The 23,425-nt window shown below is 42.0% G+C and overlaps 1 long non-coding RNA gene across 1 annotated transcript; it reads right to left on the reverse strand.

Moving 5' to 3' along the window:
* Positions 1 to 198: 198 nt before the first annotated feature.
* Positions 199 to 23,368, reverse strand: LOC132406198 (uncharacterized). The gene is made up of 3 exons (XR_009516093.1): positions 23,202 to 23,368; positions 18,780 to 18,893; positions 199 to 527 (listed from the first exon to the last, which is right to left on the reverse strand). It is a non-coding gene; the product is annotated as an uncharacterized LOC132406198 (long non-coding RNA).
* Positions 23,369 to 23,425: the final 57 nt, after the last annotated feature.

A 23,425-nucleotide genomic window follows, 5' to 3' on the forward strand; every position in this document is an offset into this window, starting at 1 on the left:
TCACTTCCTTTTTTAGCCTCTTGGACTGCATCTCAGAAGATAGTTTTGTATTACATGTTAGTCATTAGCCTACAAATTCCACAGCTAACTTAACTATACTTCCTCCCACCCTGATTCTGTAAAGATTCTAGAAGAAGGGGTGGGAACAACAGGATCTCCTGCTGGTCAGCTATTTCTAATCCATTTCCCATGCCCACACCGACACGCATGTCTTCACGGTCCTTATGGTGTTTTGAATGGACTGTTGTCTGTGTAATTCCTGAGTCCAATCTCCTTTTTCTGATGGGAAGGGTTTCTGTTGAGCCTTTCCCATCACCTGCACAAGGTACCACACCAGTTCTTTTACCTCCTCCCTTCCCGCCATCCAGGAATCCAAACAACCCTACCACGCGGAGTGACAGCTTTCTTGCAGGTCTTTCAATTTATTGTAGTGGATATACAATTCAGTCTCATTTAAATTGCCCAAGTACAAGATACAAGCTAAATAAAAATGCAAGTTGCTGGAAGTCCTCGGCGCCAAGCCGCATCTGTAAAAAGAGATGCAAAATTAAAATTACAGGTTGAGGACCCTACATGAGAACTTAGTTTTAGATATCAGACTTGGGGGTGGGGGTCATTGATAGATAGGACAAGAAATAGCTTAGCCAATGTGCACTGAGGTGACTCTGCTGGTTAGAGAATTATCTGTTTAATAGGTTAATAACTGCAGTTGGAAGGAGCAAGAAAAGAAAGTAAGGGTCAAAGCTGTTGCTAAGACCTGAAACTAAAAGAATACAAATTAATCTACTTACCAGTTTTGGTATGTAAGTTATATCATAACGCTGAAAGTGTTCATCCACATACTAGTTAAATTATTGAAGATTTCTTAATTCACCACATTCTCAGGCAATGAGTGCTACATTATTTGGGGCAAAATTATGATTCCATAACTTGATGAATTACCTTAAATTAACGTCCCCTAATTATTGATTTCTCTGTTCATGGGTCCTGTTTTTACAGTGTATATCTCTTGTGTTTCTGTAACTGGATTACTTTAATTAACCTCTCCCCTTAGCCTCCCTTCTTCCAGAAAAGATGGTTATGATCTTGCACTGTGTCTACCTGCACTGTACTTTCTCTGTAGCTGTTGCATTTTATTCTGCATTCTGTTCTTGATTTACCTTGCACTACTTCAATGCACTATGTAATGAATCTGTATGAACAGTATGTTAGACAAGCTTTTCACTGTAGCTTGGTACATGTGACAATAATAAACCAATTACAAGTCCACCTATTACTTTCTCAGTATTTAGGTTAAAAATATGAACTGCCACTGGAGTCAGGAATTCGTGTATAACACCAAGGTTCAACTCCCTTAGTTAAGGTGGAGTGACAATTTTGAGAGGGGAGAGAAATAAAATGATATACAAGATGATATAAATATTCATTTCTCATTTTAAGTAACAGCGTGCTTTATTTGGTTTGATACATTAACTCGTATTGTTTTAAATAAAAATGTTTGAAAAAGTGACCATCATGGATTCCAAAGTACTGTACATCTGCAACTTTCTCCTAAAAAGGGAATGATTGTGAGAGGTTCATTCGTCTCCATAAAGTGTGCTTGACATCCTCTAGTGGACATAGTACAACTTTCTTTGTAAGTTGAATGTGACTTGGCAAAAAGTTGCTCTTTATATTTGTATGGAAAATATATGAATGCCGTAAGTCCTTTATCTGTAGTTTCTAGTTTTTGGTGAAAGTTTCTGTTGCACAAACATTAATAATTTGCATTTGACATCAATATAATAAAGTCTTATCTTTTCATGTTTGTCTTCCTCTGCTGAAGTAGTTCAGCCTTGCTTGGATGTAAATGATTTCTTGATAACAAAGAAAGATTCAGTTTTCCACTTCTTTAATTTCACCTTAAACATTAAAATTATATTATAAAACTCCCAAAATGACAATAAAGAACTTTGGGATTTCCTGAAGCCATGAAAAGTTTGATACTGGTACAAGTTTTATATCCTCCCCTTTCTAATCTCTCTGCCTCCATCTCTGGAGACAAACTGTCAACCGACATCTATTATAAACCTACTGATCCCATGGTTATCTTGACTCTATTTCTTCCCACTCTTTTTCTGTAAAAATGCTATTCCCTTTTCCCAGTTCCTTTGTCTTTGCCACATCTATTCCCAGGATGAGGCTTTCCTTTCCAGGGCACCAGAGCACAGGGTTTCCCTTCCTCGCCCACATCTCACTGCCATAACAGTGACAGAGTTCTTCTTAACCTTAACAACTACCTCATAAGCTTCTGCATCCAACACATTATTCCCCAGTTCTGACATCTCCAAAGGGAATCTACCACCAAACATATCTTTACCTCCCCTCTCCCTGCCACCATTGCTTTTTATAGGGATCGTGTTTCCCTTGTCCGTTCATCCCTCCCCGCTAACCTCCCACCTGGCACTTATCCCTGTAAGAGGCCAAAGTGCTACACCTGCCCATTCGCCTCCCCCCTCACCTCCATTCAGGGGCCCCAAACAGTCCTTCCTGGTGAGGCAACACTTTACCCTGAACCTGCTAGGGTCGTCTAGTGTGTCCGGTGCTCCCGATGAGGCCCCCTCTACATTCGTAAGACCCGTTGAAAACCGGGGAACCCCTTTGTCGAGTACCTCCACTCCATCTACCAAAAGCAGAACATAATGGTGCCAAACATTTTAATTCCAATTCCTATTCTAATATGACAGTCCCGTGGCCTCCTATTCTGCCGCGAAGAGGCCATCCTTGGGGTGGAGGAGCAACACCTCATATTCTGACTGGGTATCCTTCGATCTGATGGGATCAATATTGATTTCTCCTTCTGATTTAATTTATATTTAAAAAAAACAATTCCCTCCCCTTCCCCTCTTCTAATCCCCACTCTGGTCTCTCACCTGCAAATCACCTCTTCCTGGGTCATCTCCTTCCCTTTCTTCTATGGCCCACTCTCCACTCCTATCAGATTCATTCCTCTCCCTCTACCTTTCCTAACCACTTGGCTTCACCTACCACCTTCACCTTCAGCTTCAGCTTCACATACCTCCTTCCCCTCCCCTCACCTTTTTATTCTGGTGTCTTCCAACTTTTCTTCCAGTTTGAAGAAGTGTCTTGACTCAAAACTTCGACTGTTTATTCATTTCCATAGATGCTGCAATACCTGCTGAGTTCCTCCAGCACTCTGTGTGTGTGTGTGTCTCCAGCATCTGTAGATTTTCTTATTTTTATATTAATGTTTGACTAGGAGAATGAAGTAGTATCATAATCCCAAAGCTAAAAAGCAGGATCTCCCAGTGGCCACCCATTTTAATTCCACTTCCCATTCCCGTTCTGACTTGTCAGTCCATGGCATCCTCTGCTGTCACAATGAGGCCACACTCAGGTTGGAGAAGTAACACCTTGTATTCTGCCGGGATAGCCTCCAACCTGCTGGCATGAACATCGATTTCTCAAACTTCTGGTGGTGCCTCCACCTTCACCATTTCCCTCTCACATCCTCATTTCCACCTGTCCGTCATCTCCCTCTGGTGCTCCTCCCTTTTTTCTTTCATGGCCTTCTGTCCTCTCCTATCAGATTCCCCTTCTCCAGTCCTGTATCTCTTTCACCAATCAACTTCTAAGCTCTTTACTTCACCCCTCCCGCTCCTGGTTTCACCCATCACCTTGTGTTTCTTCCTCCCCTCCCCCACCTTCTAACTCTGACTCATCTTTATTTTTCTCCAGTCCTAATGAAGGGTCTTGATCTGAAATGTCCACTGCATTCATTTCTATAGCATTTTGTGTGTTGCTTGGATTTCCAGCATGTTCAGGTTTTCTCTTGGTTGCACTTGCAAAACTGCAAGGTTGCATCTTGGGTAAATAAGATGATTTGAGTTCAGCTGAGCAACTGCAGTTGGAAATGACCTGTGGAGTGGAGGCTTGTGATGTGCTGAGCTGCAGCCACAACTCAATAGGTACACTTAATGTCAGAGAAATGTATACAATATACATCCTGAAATTCTTTTTCTTCGCAAACATCCACAAAAACAGAGGATTTCCTCAAAGAATTAATGATAGCTAAATGTTAGAATCCCCCAAGCACCCCCCTCACCAACTGCCCCCTCCCACGCACAAGCAGCAACAAGGCAATGATCCCCCCTGCCCCACCGGCAAAAAAGCATCGGCACCTCCACCGAGCACTCAAGCTTGCAACAAAGCATCAATAAAGACACAGACTTGCAGTATCCCAAAGGCTACTCGTTCACCCCGTATTTCACATACTGCAAGCTCTCTCTCTCTCCCTAATAAGGGAAAAAGAGATGTCCCCATTTAACAGCGAGAGGGGAGACATAACAAAACAACTTGATGGTTTATGATGTTAAAAGTCTGTTGTGTCACTTTCCAAGCTCTGCACCCAGATCGTCGGACCCAAAAAGGCTAGGTCGTCCTGACACACAGCCCCCAGCAGTTAACCCGCTGCCCTGGATGTTTAGGGTTCTCCCGCGATGCCTCAGTCAGGGACACCGGCCTTCAATCAGCCCAGCCTATGGTTAGGCCACACTTAGACCCCCTCCAGTTCGCCTATCAGCCCCGACTAGGAGTTGAGGATGCCATAGTCTACCTGCTGAACTGAGTCTACGCCCACCTGGACAAGCCAGTGAGCACTGTGAGGGTCATGTTTTTTGACTTCTTCAGTGTGTTCTACACCATCCGCCCTGCTCTGCTGGGTGAGAAGCTGACAGGGATGCAGGTGGATGCTTCCCTGGTGTCATGGATTATTGATTACCTGACTGGCAGACCACAGTACGTGCGCTTGCAACACTGTGTGTCAGACAGAGTGGTCAGCAGCACTGGGGCTCCACAGGGGACTGTCCTGTCTCCCTTTCTCTTCACCATCTACACCTCGGACTTCAACTACTGCACAGAATCTTGCCATCTTCAGAAGTTTTCTGATGACTCTGCCATAGTTGGATGCATCAGTAACGGAGATGAGGCTGAGTACAGGACTAAGGTGGGAAACTTTGTCACATGGTGCGAGCAGAATCATCTGCAGCTTAATGTGAAAAAGACTAAGGAGCTGGTGGTGGACCTGAGGAGGGCTAAGGCACTGGTGACCCCTGTTTCCATCCAAGGGGTCAGTGTGGACATGGTGAAGGATTACAAATAACTGGGGATACGAATTGACAATAAACTGGACTGGTCAAAGAACACTGAGGCTGTCTACAAGAAGGGTCAGAGCCGTCTCTATTTCCTGAGGAGACGGAGGTCCTTTAACATCTGCCGGAAGGTGCTGAGGATGTTCTACGAGTCTGTGGTGGCCAGTGCTATCACGTTTGCTGTTGTGTGCTGGGACAGCAGGCTGAGGGTAGCAGACACCAACAGAATCAACAAACTCATTTGTAAGGCCAGTGATGTTGTGGGGGTGGAACTGGACTCTCTGACGGTGGTGTCTGAAAAGAGGATGCTGTCCAAGTTGCATGCCATTTTGGACAATGTCTCCCATCCACTCCATAATGTACTGGTTAGGCACAGGAGTACATTCAGCCAGAGACTCATTCCACCGAGATGCAACACTGAGTGTCATAGGAACTCATTCCTGCCTGTGGCCATCAAACTTTACAGCTCCTCCCTTGGAGTGTAAGACACCCTGAGCCAATAGGCTGGTCCTGGACTTATTTCCACTTGGCATGATTAACTTATTATTATTTAATTATTTATGGTTTTGTATTGCTATATTTCTTCACTATTCTTGGTTGGTGCGGCTGTAACGAAACCCAATTTTCTTCGGGATCAATAAAGTCTGTCTGTCTGTCTCCCGAGCCAGAGTCCAGTGCAGAACAGTTCCATATCATGCTGTTATGCATCTAGCTCGGATGCTTTTTATGGTGCCTTGATTAAAAATTGGTATGGGTCCACTGGGACATGCCAACTTTCATCAGCCTCCCGGTGAGCTTCTGTGGCCTTAAACTGTCACTTCCCTTTGGATTCAGGAGTTCTGGGACTGTCTGAATGCAGCCACTTACCTTGGAAGCATAGTGATAGGGCTGGACTGCAGCCGGGGCTGAAACAGCATGGGTTCAAGAATTCCCTCCCTAGCATGCTACTTTGTTCAGGCCATAGTGAAGAAGGCTGATGAACTGGGGACAAGACTAACCTACCAAAGAGAACTGAGAGATAGTTGTGTGTCGTGACTCACCAAAACATGGCTTACAGCTGTTCCACCTGACTGCACCATTTCATCTGAGGGCTTCTCCAGCACACTGGATGGACCGTATGGTGTCCTCGGGCAAAGTTAAAGCCAGAGCAATCAGCTTCTCAATCAACTCCTCGTGATACTAGGACACGGCAGTTCCAGCGAACTCCTGCTTATCCAGTTTGGAACCTATGTTGCCCATCCTACATGCCACAGGAGTCCACTTTGGCTTGTTCTTCTTCTTCGTCGGTTGGCATCCAGCTTAATGGTGCATTACCACCAGCTTCTGCTCAGGAGTGTGGAGCAGATGATAAACTTGCTTTCTAAATCCCTTCACCCGTTCATATTTTCTCCCCCTCCCCCACCCCCACTATGGCTATCCTGATGGCACTCTACATCCCACCTCAGATGGACATGAAGCCTGCACTCAACAATCTATATTCTATGGTCAACATAGGATATCCAGGGGCCCTTTTCATCATTGCTGGTAACTTCAACCAGGCCAACTTCAAGAGTGTATCACCAAAATATGACCAGCTCTCTTCTGTCACACAAATGGACCCAAACTATCTTTACATCACAACCAGCAAAGACACCTGCTAAGCCAGCACCTCCACCAACCCCCTGTCTACACTTTGGTAGATCAGATGACCAATTCCTGCTACTCCCTGCATATAAACAGAAGCTGAAATGGGAGGACCCAGTGAAAACGCTCGTTCACTCAGTAATTCAACACGCCACCGTCCCCATTTCCCAGTGAGAGGGGAGACAGATGAGCTTCAGCTTCTATGTAAACTGCTGTGAGTTAGTAGTCTGGTTCAAAGACTCAGCAGCCAGCCCAGATGGGTATGTCACTACCATCATGGACTTCGTCAGCAGGTATTGAGGACTGTGTATCAAAGAGGGCAATCTGATACACCGAAACGGGAAACCATTGAACTGGGAGATCCACTCCCTACCGAAGTCTCCTTCTGCTTCTGCAACATTCACATCGGGTGACCCTGACCTTTAAAAGTATGTCCTCTGTAAAGCTATCAGAGATGCCACATAACAGAACCAGGCAATAATTGAGTCCCAGGGCAGCTGTCAATGGGCTGTTTGTCCCACTCTCATCTGGGAGGAGGCTACACTGCATCCACGCCAGGAACACCAGACTCAAAAACGGTTACTATCCCCAAGCAGTAAGGCTGGTCAACACATCCACTCACTAACCCACCCTATTGCACCCCCTCCACTCTATTTCATCATTTCCTGCCAGAATCAACTTGTGCTCAGACACTCCTGTGCCTAGCATCACTTTGTTTGTACAGTCTATGTATACAAGTCAAGTCACTTTTTATTGTCATTTCGACCATAACTACTGGTACAGTACACAGTAAAAACGAGACAATATTTTTCAGGACCATGGTGCTACATGAAACAGTACAAAAACTACACTGAACTGCGTAAAAACAACACAGAAAAAAAAACTACACTAGACTACAGACCTACCCAGGACTGCATAAAGTGCACAAAACAGTGCAGGCATTACAATAAATAATAAACAAGACAATAGGCACAGTAGAGGGCAGTAAGTTGGTGTCAGTCCTGGCTCTGGGTATTGAGGAGTCTGATGGCTTGGGGGAAGAAACTGTTACATAGTCTGATCGTGAGAGCCGGAAAGCTTCAAGCTTTCTAATTTGTATTTACTGTGTTTTGTGTGTACATGCAATCATGGGGAGAATGTACAAACTCCTTACAGGCAATGGTGGGAATTGAACCTGCGTTCACACACACCAGGAGGCGCTCAGCAAGTCGGGCAATACCTATAGAGGAAAGAAGGGTTCAGCAGTCAGAAGCTGAAAACCTGGCCTGGTAATTTGTTGAGGTACAAGTAGCCAGGTTTTGAAGAAGAAATTATTCTACAAGAAGGACTGGGCTGCAGGTAAGGTATAAAAGAAAAGTTGATGCTGTGAAGATAGTGGGGAGGAAAGAGATTTGGACTTTTCATGGAGCTCGTCTTCAGAAGAAGAAAAGTACGGGGAGGTATTGGTGCCAAATGACGATTAATCAAAGGTTCAAAAATAAGTATTGGTGGGATCAATTCGCTACTCTTCTTAAAACCCAGCTATCTTGAAAGTACCCGCTGATGGACTCCCCCCTAAGTAACCATGTAATTGCCTCCACAATGCTGCAAAGAATGCATAGTTAATGACTTCATTCTGTGCATGTCTGAACACCACCATCTGAACATTTTTATCATGACTTAGAAAATATCATCAGTCCTTAACTGTCACCAGGTCTAAATCCCTGCCCAGTAACCTTGTGAGATTATCATCACTGCAATAGTGTAAGAAGGCAGATGCAGTTACCTTTTCAAAATCCGTTAGAGATGCACAATAAGTTGCTGACCTTGCTGGTGATGTCTTGATTCCCAAAATGAATTAAAAGATAAAGGCTAGCCGGTACAATGAACAACTCTACCATTGCTCAATCCATAATTGCCTGTTTTTACCTGTCAGATTAGAACAGATTTGAGAAAGGAATAGTGCCAATAAAAATATAGGCTTTAGACTAAGTCTGGCACACCCACAGATAGGAACGCATTGCTGCATTGTATATATTTTAATTGGTTTTGCAGAGATATTAATCTGATATTGAGCAATTGGGTATAGTTGTTAAGAATGTTTAAAAGTATATTGTATTTTGTGTAGGCTATTCAGCTCTGAGCCTGCTCAGCCATCCAACAGATTATGGCTAATCTTATACCTCAACAGCCATGTATGAATTCAGGTCTGAAATGGTTCACTTATTTCAAAATTATGCCCCTTTATCTGGACTTTTTTTGCCAAGTGGAACATCCTCACCCTCTCAAGCATTCTCAAAATCTTTGGTATATAAATACAATGTCACCTCTCATTCTTCTAAATTCTAGAAGCTGAAGCCTATTCAATCTTTCCTTGTATGACAGATCACCATCACTGAAACCAGTCTGGTGAAGTTTCAATGTGTTCTTCCTTATTTATTTCTTATTTTCAATATTAACACCAAATTTGTACACAATACTCCAGATCTGTTCTCTAAAGCTTTATATAACTTGGTGAAACATCTTTACTCTTGTACCCAAACCCTCTTTCAATCAAGATCAAAAATTGTCCACTTTTGTGCTGTTGCACCTGACATTAGCTTTCAATGGCTGTATGTACAAGGACACTCAAGGCTCTTTGAACATCAACATTCCTCAATCTTGCACCATGTGAACAAAATGTCACACTCCTCTACATTATCTGTACTCAGTTTGCCATGTTTATCAAAGGTTCATTTTATTGGCATATACAATACAACTCTGATATTCATCTTCTCCAGACAGCCATGAAATACAGAAAAACTATGGGTGTTGTTGAAAGAAAATACATAAACTCTCCCTCCCCCCACCCACACACATACCCGGCATGAAAAAAGAAAGAAACAAAACTCTCAAGCGCCAAAACTTCCTACCCCCTCCCTCGCACAAAAAACTAACAGATCACCCACATGGAAAATGGCAGCTAGAACATCAACCCCTCCCCCATAAAAAGCAGTCAATTTATGACCATTTAATTAGCTTATTAATATCCTTCTGAAACTTTTTTGTATTTGTACCACTACCCTTGTTTAACTTGTCATCAGCAGACTTGGAAATATTATGCTTGGTCCCCTTAACTTAATTATTAGAAACTGAGAATAATTGAGGAGTTAGCAATGACCTTTGTGTCATTCAAATTATCATAACTTTTCAACCCAACAAGGATCTGTTTCTACTCTTTATTAATAAAGACTTCTATTCTTTATTTTGTTATCTCCCTGTTAATCATTGTGTCATTACTTCCAATTCCGTGTGCTCCAACCTTGTTCATCTTGTCGACAGCCCCTTGAAAATCCACAAGCACCTCTAATTCCTCTCAATTACCTCTGCAAAGAACACCTGTAGGTTTGTTTGATGTGATTTCATTTTCTATGTTGACTCTGCTGTAACATATAATATTTTATTCTATTTAGCAGCATTTATCATAGATTGCAGCATTTTCCTATTTACCAATGTCAAACTAAAAATTAATGTTTACTCTTTCAATACTATCTTACAATGTGCTTACATATTGTTATCCTCTAATCTGCAGGAATCATTTGAATCACTGCAGGATCTATTTATATTGCAAAACAATAATAAGAGTGTGCATTACCTTTGTAGCCAACTTGTTCAAAACTCTTGGATTTAGATCATTAGGTTCTTGGAAGTTACTGATCTTTCAGGCTTATGATTTTTTTCACAAAAATAAGTGTCTATTATTACCTTATTTGCAATGTCACCCACCAGTGTTTCTGAGTGCCTGGTGCAATGCATTTGTTTAATTACTCTGGGAGGTCTTTTGTCTCCTATCTCTCACTGTGCAGCTGTCACACAACCCCAAAGGGCTGGAATCTGACTGTTGGTACAGCCAGTGTGTTTGCCCTGTGACTGCCCCAAGTACTCCGGTTTTCTCTCACTAGAGAAATTATGGTTATTAGGTTACTTAGCTATTGTAAATTGGTCCCTGTTGCAGGATATTAATTATGGGTTGTTTGAATGAGCTTGTATTACAGAATAGGTTACTGGGAAACCTGTGGGGAAGTGGGATTTCTCTAAGAGCTGCCATTGATTCGATAGGCTGAATATCTACCATCTATATCATGAGGAAATAGAAATATGATATTAGAATATGAACTAATACTAGTCATTTTGGTTTTTTTTACATGCCTATAAAATCTTGCAATCTGGTTTTAAGTTTCTTGGCAGTTTACTAGTTTTCATAAATTACAAAATGCTTCCAATTCTCAAGCTCTCTGCTTTTTAGGCAAATTTGAGCATTTTTCCTTTGATTTAATGCAATCTTGAATTTATCCAATAATCCATTTTTTCTGCTGTTTTCCAAAGGGCTGTAAGAATGGCTGAGATGATCACAGGGGTCTCCCTACCAACCATCAGGGACATTTATCAGGAGTGCTGAATATGCAGGACCCTTAGTGTTATTAAGGATCCCACCCATCTGTCCAGCATCCTCTTTGGCTTTCAGGCAGGAGACTCTGATGCATAAAGACAAGAATGGTCATGATGGCAAATAGTTTCTTCCATCAGGACATTAGGCTTCTGAATTCCCTGCTGCATTGCATTCAGTGTCATCAGATAATTTGTACTATACCCTACAACATTTAATTTATGCATAATTCATTTGTATATTTAATTCTTACTTTCTTAATTATTGTGTGTTATGTGTACAACTGCGCTTGTAGCCTGGTCAAGAGAAATGTCTCATTTGACAGTATGCACGTATATAGTTAAATGACAGCGGACTTGACCCTTAAAGGATTGCACTTGTGGAAAATCATGCTAACTATTGCCTGTCCACTGATGCACCCTTTAATTTCCTGATCTACCCCAGCTGAACTGCTCCTCATACTTTAAGTAAAGAAGAAAATGCTGGGAAAGGCAGATTAGGAAGAACATGATAAAAATGTTTGAGTGGAAGGTTCTTCATCCAGCTTCTTCAAGGCTGGCATTCCTGGAAATGAAGTGGCTTTGAATTTTCTTTATAATTCCCTTTGTTTAGAATGAACTACATCATGTTCAAACATTACAAATTCCTACCAGATTATGGTGCCTTTTTCCGAGGGTCCCTTTTACAAATATTAATTAACCTTTTCTCATATATAGCCTCCCTAACTTATTCCTCAAACTGTATACATTTCAGGAATCTTTTCCCTAAATTATTAATGCTAATTTAAATTGCCTAATGTAAATTAAGGCACCCATGATCAAGGGTAATTTGGCAAATTGGGTCCAAAATTAGTATGATGATAAAAGACAAAGGGTGATTAGTCAAGGGTGCTTTTACGACTGGAAGTCTGTGACTTGTAGTATGCAAACAGGATTGGTGCTGGGACCCTTGGTGTTGGCTAATGCACATCAACAACTCAGACTTTAATGCTGGAGGTATGCTTGATAGGTCTGTGGATGACCAGAAAATTAATGGTGTTGATCATGAGGGGAATAGTCTTTGACTACAGAACAATATTGATGAGTAGAGTAATGGTAGGTAGAATTGTATCCTGGAAAATGTGAGGTGATGTTCATCTTCCTCGGGTGTGAGAGGTACTAACAAACCTAGACTATATATGATGCATGTAGGAAGTACAGAGGAACCTTGGAGTGCATGTCTAACAATCTCTAAAGACAGCAGCCCAGGAAGGTGAAGTGATAAAGAGGTCACGCAGGGAGATTAATGTGCATACATTTATAGAATATTAGTTTATAGAATATTATTTATATTTTATAAGTATTTATAAAACTTTATAGAATATTAGTTAGGCCACATCTGGAATCCTATATGTAGTTACTCCATTAGGTCCCTTTTAAATTTTTCCCCTCCCACTTTAAACTTGTGCCATCTGATTTTGGACACCCTTAGCCTGGGGAAAGGACTGTCACTATCCACTTTATCTATGCCACTCTCTTCAGTACCACTTAAACAGCATTCAGTCTTGTTTTCACTGTGCAAGGCATTTAAAAAACCTTTGCCTGCACCAATGTTATCTGGAGAAATTTGTCTGATATTGTATTTTATAATAATAACCACATTTCTTTTCTAAAACACACTGAGATGTCCTGATATATTGAAATGTGTTATTTAAACACAGGTCCTGCAGTTTTTTTTTATTCCTGCTAGTTCTTTGAATTCTAAAGTTCACAAATCCAAAGTGCTAAATGTCTCATTTCCTGTTCTCCCCAATTTACTACTTCTTCAAATCAATGTTTGGAAATCCTCATCCACATCACTCTGTGCCTCTACATCATTATTCCAGGACTGACTCCTCACACCTACAGCACACGGATATTATAGTCTTGCTACATCATTGATAGTATTTTATTTCATCTTGTTCTGACTTCTCATTGATTCTTCCTATCTCCTAAAAAATATACCTTGGATATGGTATTAAATTATTTCCCAAGCTACTTTCTGATAATATTTCTTATTTAATTATTATTTTGCATTGAAGCGTTATTGCATTTGATGGACATCATATTTAATGATGGACAGATGCATTTCAGCATTCTAAATTGTGCAGTGATTTTTAACTTGAAAAATGGGTAAGAATGTTGTATTATTTTGAGTATTTTGTCTTTCTTTCCATTTTTATATTTCACCAAAGGCTCACTCTATTCTGAGAGTGTGATTTTCTTTATGCTTATAAATGGCTTAATTCTAGACATTAGTATTTTTGTGTTTTCCTTTCTGTAAATCTTTTTGGAAGATGATTACTACTAATATATTTTGTGATCAAAAGTGAAAGATCACAAAATCAAAATACTTCAAATCTTAACTCAAACTAAAAGCTGCTGCAAGTACAAAAAGATCTGACATCAACAACAGAGACTTAAAATTTATTGTTTAGGCAGAACATGTATGGATATTTTTGAAAAATGGTCATTAATCAGAAACAGTGAATCCTGTTGACCCTCCACATATAATGCCTGGCCTATCCTGATGAATATTTACAGCAGTTTATAATGTTCAAAGTATATTAATTATCTAAATATATATATTACATGACCTTGAAATCTGTCTCTTTACAGGCAGCCACAAAACAAAGAAACCCAAAGAACCAGTAAAACAAGAAAATTGGCAAACACCCAATGTGCAGAGATTTAAAAAAAACAAAATCATGCGAACAATAAAAACAGCATTCAGAACAGAAGTAACTCCATAGTCACAAATCCCTGAACAGTTCAGCAGAGAGCCGAGTAAACGTTGCAGACCTATGAGCAGAACCAGCCCAACTCTTGCCTCTTGTCTCAACAGCCTGCCCATTCAATACATTTAGCCCAACGTTTAATCATCCAACATTGGGTCATTCCTCGAAGTAGGACCTGGCTCCTATTGCATTAATATGCTCTGGGCCTGGACCCTGCCATTTCAGCTCATATCTGACCTTTCCAAATCGGCCTGGTACTCGTATCAATCAAACCCTGCTCTTGGTTTAGAATCTGCCACTCCTCGGCTCTGACATTACTCCACTTCGCTTGTCCAACCTTGCCTCGAATGTGCCTTGACCTTGTCTTGCACCCACATGCTTCAACCCTTGACTCGCCCTCGTCTTTGCTTGCCTCTCCATTGTTTGTGGTGATTGTTTCCCATAAATTTTAAAGAAAAACTGTTACTAATGAAATATTTAGTTGTATGAGACTCGTTTAGTTGGTTCAGGACTATGGTGGTGTACTAGTTATAACCTAATGACAGTTTTCAATCTGAAATGTTAACTCTCCCTTTACTTGATTTTCTGATGGCCTCCAGTTTTCTGTTTTCATTTCAGTGGCTAAGCTCCTGGACTGTTATACCAAAGCCTGGATGACAGATCTGAATGCAGGAGTTTGAAATCCATGAAAATAGTTGAAGAATTTCAAGTAATGACATGATTTTGGAATATAAAGCATGTACGAGAAATGATAAGCATAAAACTTAGATTATTGTTTTAAAAAACTTATTTAAAGAACAAGATGGCGGTGCGGCGCAGCTGGCGGCAGCCACTCCGGAACTGATTATCTGTTATTTGTGAAGTGGGGTGCTGTGTGTAATCATAATCGATTGAAAACAGACATGGAAGCATGGAGAAACATCGGAAAATTCCAGGAAGACCTTCTTCGTTGCTGCTGCTGCTGTGAGGTCTGGGTCTCTGCTGGGAAGAACAGGCCCCCAGTCCTCGGGGTCACATTGCTGATGGCTGCTGGCGGGGCCGTCTTAATACGCTCGGCAGAGGATGGTGCTCGGAGAAGCCGTGCCGGAGGGGATGGTCGTCGGCTCGGAGGTTCGACGGACTCAGGTTGCTTTTGGTGTGTGCTGCATCTGCGAGGCTGGTTTTGATGGAGCTTCCATTGTGTGCTGCATCTGTGAGGCCGAGTCGGGTGGCGCCTTGGAAGTCCATAGCGGGGGTATTCCCTTCTGCCGCCGGCGTGGGATGGTGAGTCTGTCGGGACCCTGGGGACTTGTGGAAACTGTGGTGATTTCTTTTGAACTTAAAGTCCTTTAACATCTTGGACTTTTTTAACTGTGCCCATAGTCTGTTTTTTTTTTTAAAATCAATTATGCTATTGTTTGCACCGTTGTAAATATATGTTGTAATTATGTGGTTTTGTGCAGGTCTTGTAGCTTTAGTTTTTGGTCTTATTTTTGTCTGGTGGATTTGGAGCTCCTTTCCGGGGAACACGCTAGATGGTAGCGCGATATTAATATGCAGCAGCCCCTCCGGACTCTGGACTGGGGATTGCCAAATGTTACGTGGTTTTTCTGGTGTAATCTGTTTTGTCAAATGCTTTTGTGATATCATTCTGGGGGAACGTTGTCTCATTTTTTAACTGCATTGCATTTGTGGTTTCTAAATGACAATAAACTGAGTCTGAATCTGAAAAATATCTGGCTTTCAGAGGGAAATCTGCTATCTTATCTGGTCCATTGTAACTCCAGACCTATTAATGTGGTTTATTCTTAATTGTCTTCTCTTTTAACGAGAAATTAAAAATGAAAAAGGTTTGTCAGAAAGTGGTTAAATTCCTGGACTTTCATCCAGATAATTTGGGACCATTGATCCAGTGATCAGAGTGCAAATCCCATCATACCAAATCAGTTAATTTAAATTCAACTTGTTAAAAAGGCCAAATTGTTGTAAAAACTCATCTGCTTTACCAACATGCATTCAAGGTGCAGGAAATCAATGTTCTTATATGGTCTATATAGACCAGTACAAGAACAAGAACAGCATATTATGCTGGACTAACTAAACTAGTAATCAAATGCCTAACTCAACTAATCCCTTCTGTCTACACAATATCAATGTCCCTCCATTATCTGAACATTTGCATGGCACCTCTGTCGTATTTGCCATCCCTGGCAGCACATTCCTGGCACAGCAATGGTGGGCAAGCTATTGGAGAGGATTCTTGGAGATGGAGTTACCAGCATAGTCTGATAAGGGATAGTCAGCATAGCATTGTGAGGGGCAGGTCATGCCTTACAAGCCTGATTGGCTTTCTAGAGGAAGACACAAAAGTGAGAGTGGTTGATGACATGTATATGGATTTTATGAAGGTATTCAACAAGGTTCCCCATGGCAGGCTCTTTCAGAAAATCATGAGGCATGGGATCCATGGAAACTTAGCTGTGTGGATTTGGAATTGGTTTGCCCACAGAAAGCAGAAGGTGGTATAGGTAGTAATTTGCCTGGAGGTCCATGACTAGTGATGTTTGGATTGGATTTGTTCTGGGATCCCTGTTTTGCTTTGTTTTTGTTGTGTGATTTAAAAAAAAAAACAAATGACTTAAATGAGGAAATAGAAATTTGGTTTAGTAAGTTTGTAAAAGACACCAGAACTTGTGGTGTTGTGTATGATATAACAGGTTATCATACGAGGGGTGATTGTTAAGTTCGTGGTCTAAGGTGGAAGGAGATGAGTTATATAGCTCTCATTACATGGACATGCAAGTCAACTGAGTGATTATGCAGAAAGTTTGAAGTTAATAACTCATCAGGGGTGATTGATAAGTTTGTGGCCTAAGGAAGAAGGAGATGAGTTATTAAAACCACAGGTTAATTTTATTGAGTCAACATTGATCATCACTTAATCTATGACAATTCTTCATTTTGATGAAGCTATACATGACAGCCATCTAATGTCATTTGTCTCAATTTGCTACAGAATACCATTATGCTGAACAGCGCAAGGTCAACGGAGAAGCTTCAAAACCCAAAGAGAACCTTTATATACCAATACACAAGGTTTTAAAGTTAGAGACTTGTATACAGCTAAAAGACTTGGGGTCATTACTACTTATGATATTCCAAAAAAAAGTCTTTTGACAATTAGGCAAACTGGAAAATATATTTTTTTCTAAAAAGCTGCAATCCATCAAATAAAAAAATAAAGTTGTACAATGGATTATTGTTTTTTTTATATAACTTGAAGGATAAAATAGAAAGGGAATGATGTTTTGTTATGTATAATCTTTGGTAATAGGCACTACATCAAAGGACATATCAGCTTTGGAAATGCTAGTGTAGAATTTCACTAGTCATCAGGCACAAAGAATTAGCACATGAAAAGAAACTGATAGTTGATTTGATGGGAATTTTTGAATAAATCATCACTGACAATTATGAAATTACATAGCCTTCATTTAAACCTATGTACATACGAACAATTTCTCACAGAGGGTGGCATATTTCTGTAATTCTCTTCCTTGTTAAAGAACCAAGGGAAATAGGTAAGATTAAGATGAATGGAATTCAGTTACAGATCTACAATGATCTCATAGAATTGAGACTACTCCTATAATTGAGAGTGAAAAGTGAATGATAAAGTATTACTTATACAAGAATTGAAATCATCTATCATCTCTTCATCAAAAATATTTGCATTTTCTAAAACATGAGCTAACTTCATTATCTTCAAACTTTCTGTATAATCACTCAAAGAGTTGACCTGCATGTGCATATAATGAGAGTTGTATAACTTATCTCCTTCTACCTTAGGCTACAAACTTAACAAACACCCCTCGCAGGTTACAATGGGACATTGACCGGATGCAGAGCTGGGGTGAGAAGTGGCAGCTGGAGCTTAATCTATAAAAGTGTGAAGTGATCCACTTTGGAAGGTTGAACTTTAAGGACGAATACAGGGTTAATGCTAGGATTCTTAGCAATGTTAAAGAACAGGGGGATCTTTGGTTCCAAGTTTATAAATCCTCAAAGTTGGTGTGCAATTTGATGGGGTGGTTAAGAAAGCAAATAATGATTTGGTCTTCATTTGTCAGGGGATTGACTTCTAGAGCCACAAGGTAATGTTGCAGCTCTATAAAACTCTGGTTAGACCACACTTGGAGTATTCTGTTCATTTCTAATCATCTTATTATAGGAAGAATGTGGAACGTTTAGTGAGGATGCAGAGATTTACCAGGATGCTGCCTAGAATAGAGAATGTTGTATGGACTAGGGCTTTTCCCTTTGGAGTGAGGGAGAATGAGAGGTGACTTGATAGAGGTGTAGAAGATAATGAGAGGCAGAGACAAAGTGAACAACCAACATCTTTTTTCCCTCAATGTGTCAATGGCTTGGAAAAGGTATAAGTATCTTGCAGATGCTGGATATCCAGAGCAACACACATAAATACCAGTGGAACTCAGCAGGTCAGGTAAGCATCTAGTGAGAGGAATAAACAGTCGGCATTTCAGGTCAAGAATATTCATCAGGACTGGACAGGAAGGCGGAAGATCCCAGAATAATAAGTTTTTGCAGGGGTAGGAGGACAAGCCAGAAGGTGATGGGTGGAGCCAGGCAAGTGGGGGGAGGAGAGATGAAGAAAGAAGCTGGGAGGTGATAAGTGGAAAAAGCAAAGGGCTGGAGAAGAAGGGATGTGATTAGGAGAGGAGAGTGGATCATGGGAGAAAGGGAAGGAGGAGGGACACCAGGGGAGCTGATAGGCAGGTGAGGAGAAGAAGTAAGAGGCTGGAATGGGAAAGGAAGAGGAGGGAAGGGGGAAGGGAAAACTTACCATAGGATGCCATCAGGTTGGAGGCTACCGAGGTGTTGCTAGGTATGAGGTGTTACTCATTCAACCGGAGAGAAGCCTCATTGTGGCAGAAGAGGAGGCCATGGAATGACATGCCTGAATGGGAATGGAGATAGGAATTGAAATGGTTGTCCACCAGGAAATTCTGCTTTTTGTGGTTGGAGACGAGGTGCTTGACAAGTCAGTCTCCCAACATACACTGGGACTCACCGATGTAAAGGAAGCCACATTGGGAGCACGGATATATTAGATGATCCCAACGGACTGGCAGGGTGAAGTGTTACCTCACCTGGAAGGTCTGTTTGGGGCCGTGAGTGGAGCTGAGGGAGGAGGTGAAGCATTTCTGCCACTTGCACGGACACATTCCAGGAGGGAGATTAGTAGGGAGGGATGAATGGACAAGGGAATCACAGTGATCTCTGCAGAGATGGAGTTGGGGGGGCAGGGGAATGTGCGTTTAGTGGTAGGGTTTTGTTGAAGATGGCAGAAGTTGTGGAGAATGATGTGCTGGATGTGGAAGCTCATGGGATGGTCAGTGAGGACAAGAGGAATTCTATCCCTGTTAAGGTGGCAGGAAGATGGGGAGAGCATGAATGTCTGGGAGATGGAGGAGATGCAGGTGACGGGAGCATCAATGGTGGAGGAAGGGAAGCACTGTTCTTTGAAGGAGGAGTACATCTTTGGGAAGGGAAAGCCTCATCCTGGGAATAGATGTGATGGAAATGATGGAACTGAGACAAGAGAATAGCATTTTTACATGAGACATGCTTGGTATAGCTGTGGGAATGGGTGAGTTTATAAAAGATATCATAGACAGCTTGACTCCAGTGGGAATGGGTGAGTTTATAAAAGATATCATAGACAGCTTGATTCCAGTAATGGAGAAAGAGAGCGAGAAAGTGGAGACAGGTGTCAGAAATGGACCAAGTGAATTTAAGGGCAGGGTAGAAGTTGGGGGCAAAGTTGATGAAATTGACAAAGTCAGCATGGGAGTATAAAGCAGCAGTGATACAGTCGTCAATGCAGTGTGTAGAGTTGGGGAGTATTACCAGGGTGGCTTGGAACATGGACTGTTCCATGTACAGTAGTCAATGAAAAGGCAGGCATAACTGGGACCCTTGACTACACCTTGAGTTTGGTGGAAGTGGGAGGAGCTGAAAGTGAAATTGTTGAGGGTGAGGACCAGTTCCACCGTACGGAGAGGAACTGGTTGGGTCTGTTGACAAGAAAAAAGCAGAGAGCTTTAAGGTTGTCTTGATGCGGGATAGAAGTGTATAGGCACTGGACATCCATGGAGAACGTATAGGTAGATTTTTTTTTAACAGAGGCAAGTGCATGGTAGTAAAGGCAGATATGTACATTAAAGACATTTAAGAGACTCTGATAGGAATATAGATGAAAGAAAAATTGAGGGCTATGTTGGAAGGAAGGGTTGGATTGATCTCGGAGTAGGTTGCACAATTGTGTACAGTTCTGGTCACTGAATTATAGGAAAGATGTCAACAAAATAGAGAGAGTACAGAGAAGATTTACTAGAATGTTACCTGGGTTTCAGCACCTAAGTTACAGGGAAAGGTTGAACAAGTTAGGTCTTTATTCTTTGGAGCATGGAAGGTAGAGGGGGAACTTGATAGAGGTATTTAAAATTATGAGGGGGATAGATAGAGTTGATGTAGATAGGCATTTTCCATTGAGAGTAGGGGAGATTCAAACAAGAGGACATGAGTTGACAGGGGACAAAAGTTTAGGGGTAACACGAGGGGGAATTTCTTTACTCAGAGAGTGGTAACTGTGTGGAACGTGCTTCCAATAGAAGTGGTAGAGGCAGGTTCAGCATTTAAAGTAAAATTGGATAGGTATATGGACAGGAAAGGAATGGAGGGTTATGGGCTGAGTGCAGGTCAGTGGGACTAGGTGAGAGTAAGCGTTTGGCATGGACTAGAAGGTTTGTGCAGGCCTGTTTCTGTGCTGTAATTGTTATATGGTTATAGGTTAAATGATTAGCACAACAATGTGGGCTGAAAGGCTTCTACTGTAGTGTTCAATATTCTAGGCATCCTGCACTGTCTGTGTATGAATGAGAAAATGCTCCCTCTCATCTTAAATATATGTATTAGACATTTTGACCCAGAGAAAAACAAACCAGCTTACTACCTTATTTATGTCTTTCATAATTTTATAAACCTCATTCAGGTCTCCCCTCAGCTTCCACTGCTCCAGAGAAAACTGCGCAAAACTTATTCAATAGTGCATATCTTCTAATCTTGGCAGCATCTGGTAAACATGTACAAAATGCTGGAAGAACTTGGTAAGGCTCTATCTACAGAGGGATGAATGGACAAGGGAATCACAGTGATCCCTGCAGAGATGGAGTGGGAGGGGGAGGAAAAGTCGACATTTTGGGCTGTGAAAGAAGGGAGCAGAAGCCAGAATAAAGTGGTGGGGGAAGGGAAGGAGTGCAAGATGGCAGGTGATCATTGAGAGCAGGTGAATGAGGAAAGGATGGTGGGAGAGGAGGAATGAATTAAGAGGTTGGGAGGTGAAAGGTGGAAGAGGTAAAGAGCGAAGAGGGAATCTAATAGGAGAGGACAGTGGATAGTGAAATAAAGGGAAGATGGAGGGGAGCCAGAGGGAGGTGGTGGGCAGGTGAGGTGAAGAGAAGGGAGTCAGAGGGTAACCAGAATGGGGAATAGAAGGAGAGAGGAGCGATTTAGATATTCATCCCATGGGTTGGAGACTTCCTGGACAGGGTACATGTTGCTCCTCCAACTTGAGTTTGACCCATCATGATAGTACAGAAGGCCACGGACAGACATTTTGGAATGGGAACATGAAGTGAAATTGAAATTGGTGGCCACTGGGAGAACCTGCCTTTTGTGGTGGACTCAGAAAAAGTGCTCGACAAAGCAGTCTCTTGATTTGCATTGGATGTCACTGATATAAAGGAGGCTGGTCTGGGACAACAAGTACAATAGATGACCCTGACAGAGAAGCAGTGTTGCCTCTCCTGGGCTCTGAATGGTGGTGAGAGAGGAAATGCAGGGGTAGCTGCAACACTTGTCACGCTTAGATGAACATTGATTTCTCTAAACTGATAATTTCTCCCCCTCCCTTTTTCCATTCCCCATTCTAATTACCCTCTCATTCTTTCTATTCTCCTCACCTGCCTGTCACTTCCATGTAGTTCCTCTCCTCCTTCCCATTCTTCCATATCCCTCCTTCTTCAGCCCTTTACAACTTACACCTATCACCTCCCAACTTCCTCCTTAAACTCCTTTTCCCTTCACCTACCTACCTTCTGCCTCACCTATCACCTGCCAGCTTGTACTCTTTCCTCTCCCCTTACTTTCTTACTCTGGCTTCTGCCTCCTTCCTTTAGTCCTGTCGAAGGGGCCTGAAATACCCACTTTTTATTCTCCTCCACAAATGCTTGCTGAGTCCCTCCAGCATTTTGTATGTGTTGTTCAAGATTTCCATCATCGGCAGAATGTCGTGTTTAGTATCTAGTAAACCACTTCTGCACCCTCTCCAAGGCTTCCATGCACTCCCTATGCTGGTCCCGAACACTGCTAAGATGGGGCAACCAGAGTTGAATGCAATACTCTAGATTCGGCCTAACCAGGGTTTTGTACAGATGTAATAAAATTTCATCTGCCATCTTTAACAGGATCATACCACCAAACATATTTTCTCCCCCCCCCCCCACTCTCCGCTGGGATTGCTCCTTCAGTGATTTCCTTCTCCATTCGCCCCTTCCCACTAACCTCCCCCCCCCCGAAACATATTCCTTCCAGTGACAGAAATGCTACACCTGCTCATTTATCTTCTCTCTTACCTCCATTCAGGGCCCCAAACAGTTCTTCCAGGTGAGGCAACGCTTCACCTGCAAATCTGCTGGGGTCGTCTATTCTATAAATGGGGCCTCCTCTACATAAACCCGACGTAAACTGGGGGTCTGCTTTATCGAGCACCTCTGCTCCATCCATCATAAGCAGAATTTCCTGATGGCCAACCATTTTAATTGCTATCCCCATTCCTGTTTCAATGTCGGTCCATGGCCACCTCTCTTGCCACCATTTGGCCACTCTCAGGATGGAAGAACAACAGCTCATATTCCACTTTAGCCTCCAATCTGAAGGCATGAACATTGATTTCTCTGTCTGGTAAAATAAAATTCCCTCCCCTTCTATTCCCCACTCTGCTTATCACCTCCCCTGGTGTCCCTTCTTTTCTTTCCCCCGGTCCACTCTTCTCTCCAATCAGATTCCTTCTCTAGCCATTTATCTACCCACCCAGCTTCAGTTATCACCTTCTAGCTAGCCCCCCCCCCCTTCTCCTCCCTCCTTATAAAGGTATCGGCCCTAAACATCGACTGTTAATTCATTTCCATAGATGCTGCCTAACCTGCTGAGTTCCTCCAGTTTTTCGTGTCTGTTGCTCTAGATTTCCAGCATCTTCATAATCTCCTGTGAATATCATTTCCTGACTACTGAATTCAATATTAAAGGCGAACTGTGTCTAGACTCCTGACCACCTCCTCAATTTGGGGACAAATAGGAATGGGCGCTACTTTATCAGTCACGTGCAAATAACAGACAACTCTGGCTTTGAAAAGAACCGATTTTATA

Source organism: Hypanus sabinus, chromosome 16, assembly GCF_030144855.1.
Source record: "Hypanus sabinus isolate sHypSab1 chromosome 16, sHypSab1.hap1, whole genome shotgun sequence".
NCBI lineage: Eukaryota > Metazoa > Chordata > Chondrichthyes > Myliobatiformes > Dasyatidae > Hypanus > Hypanus sabinus.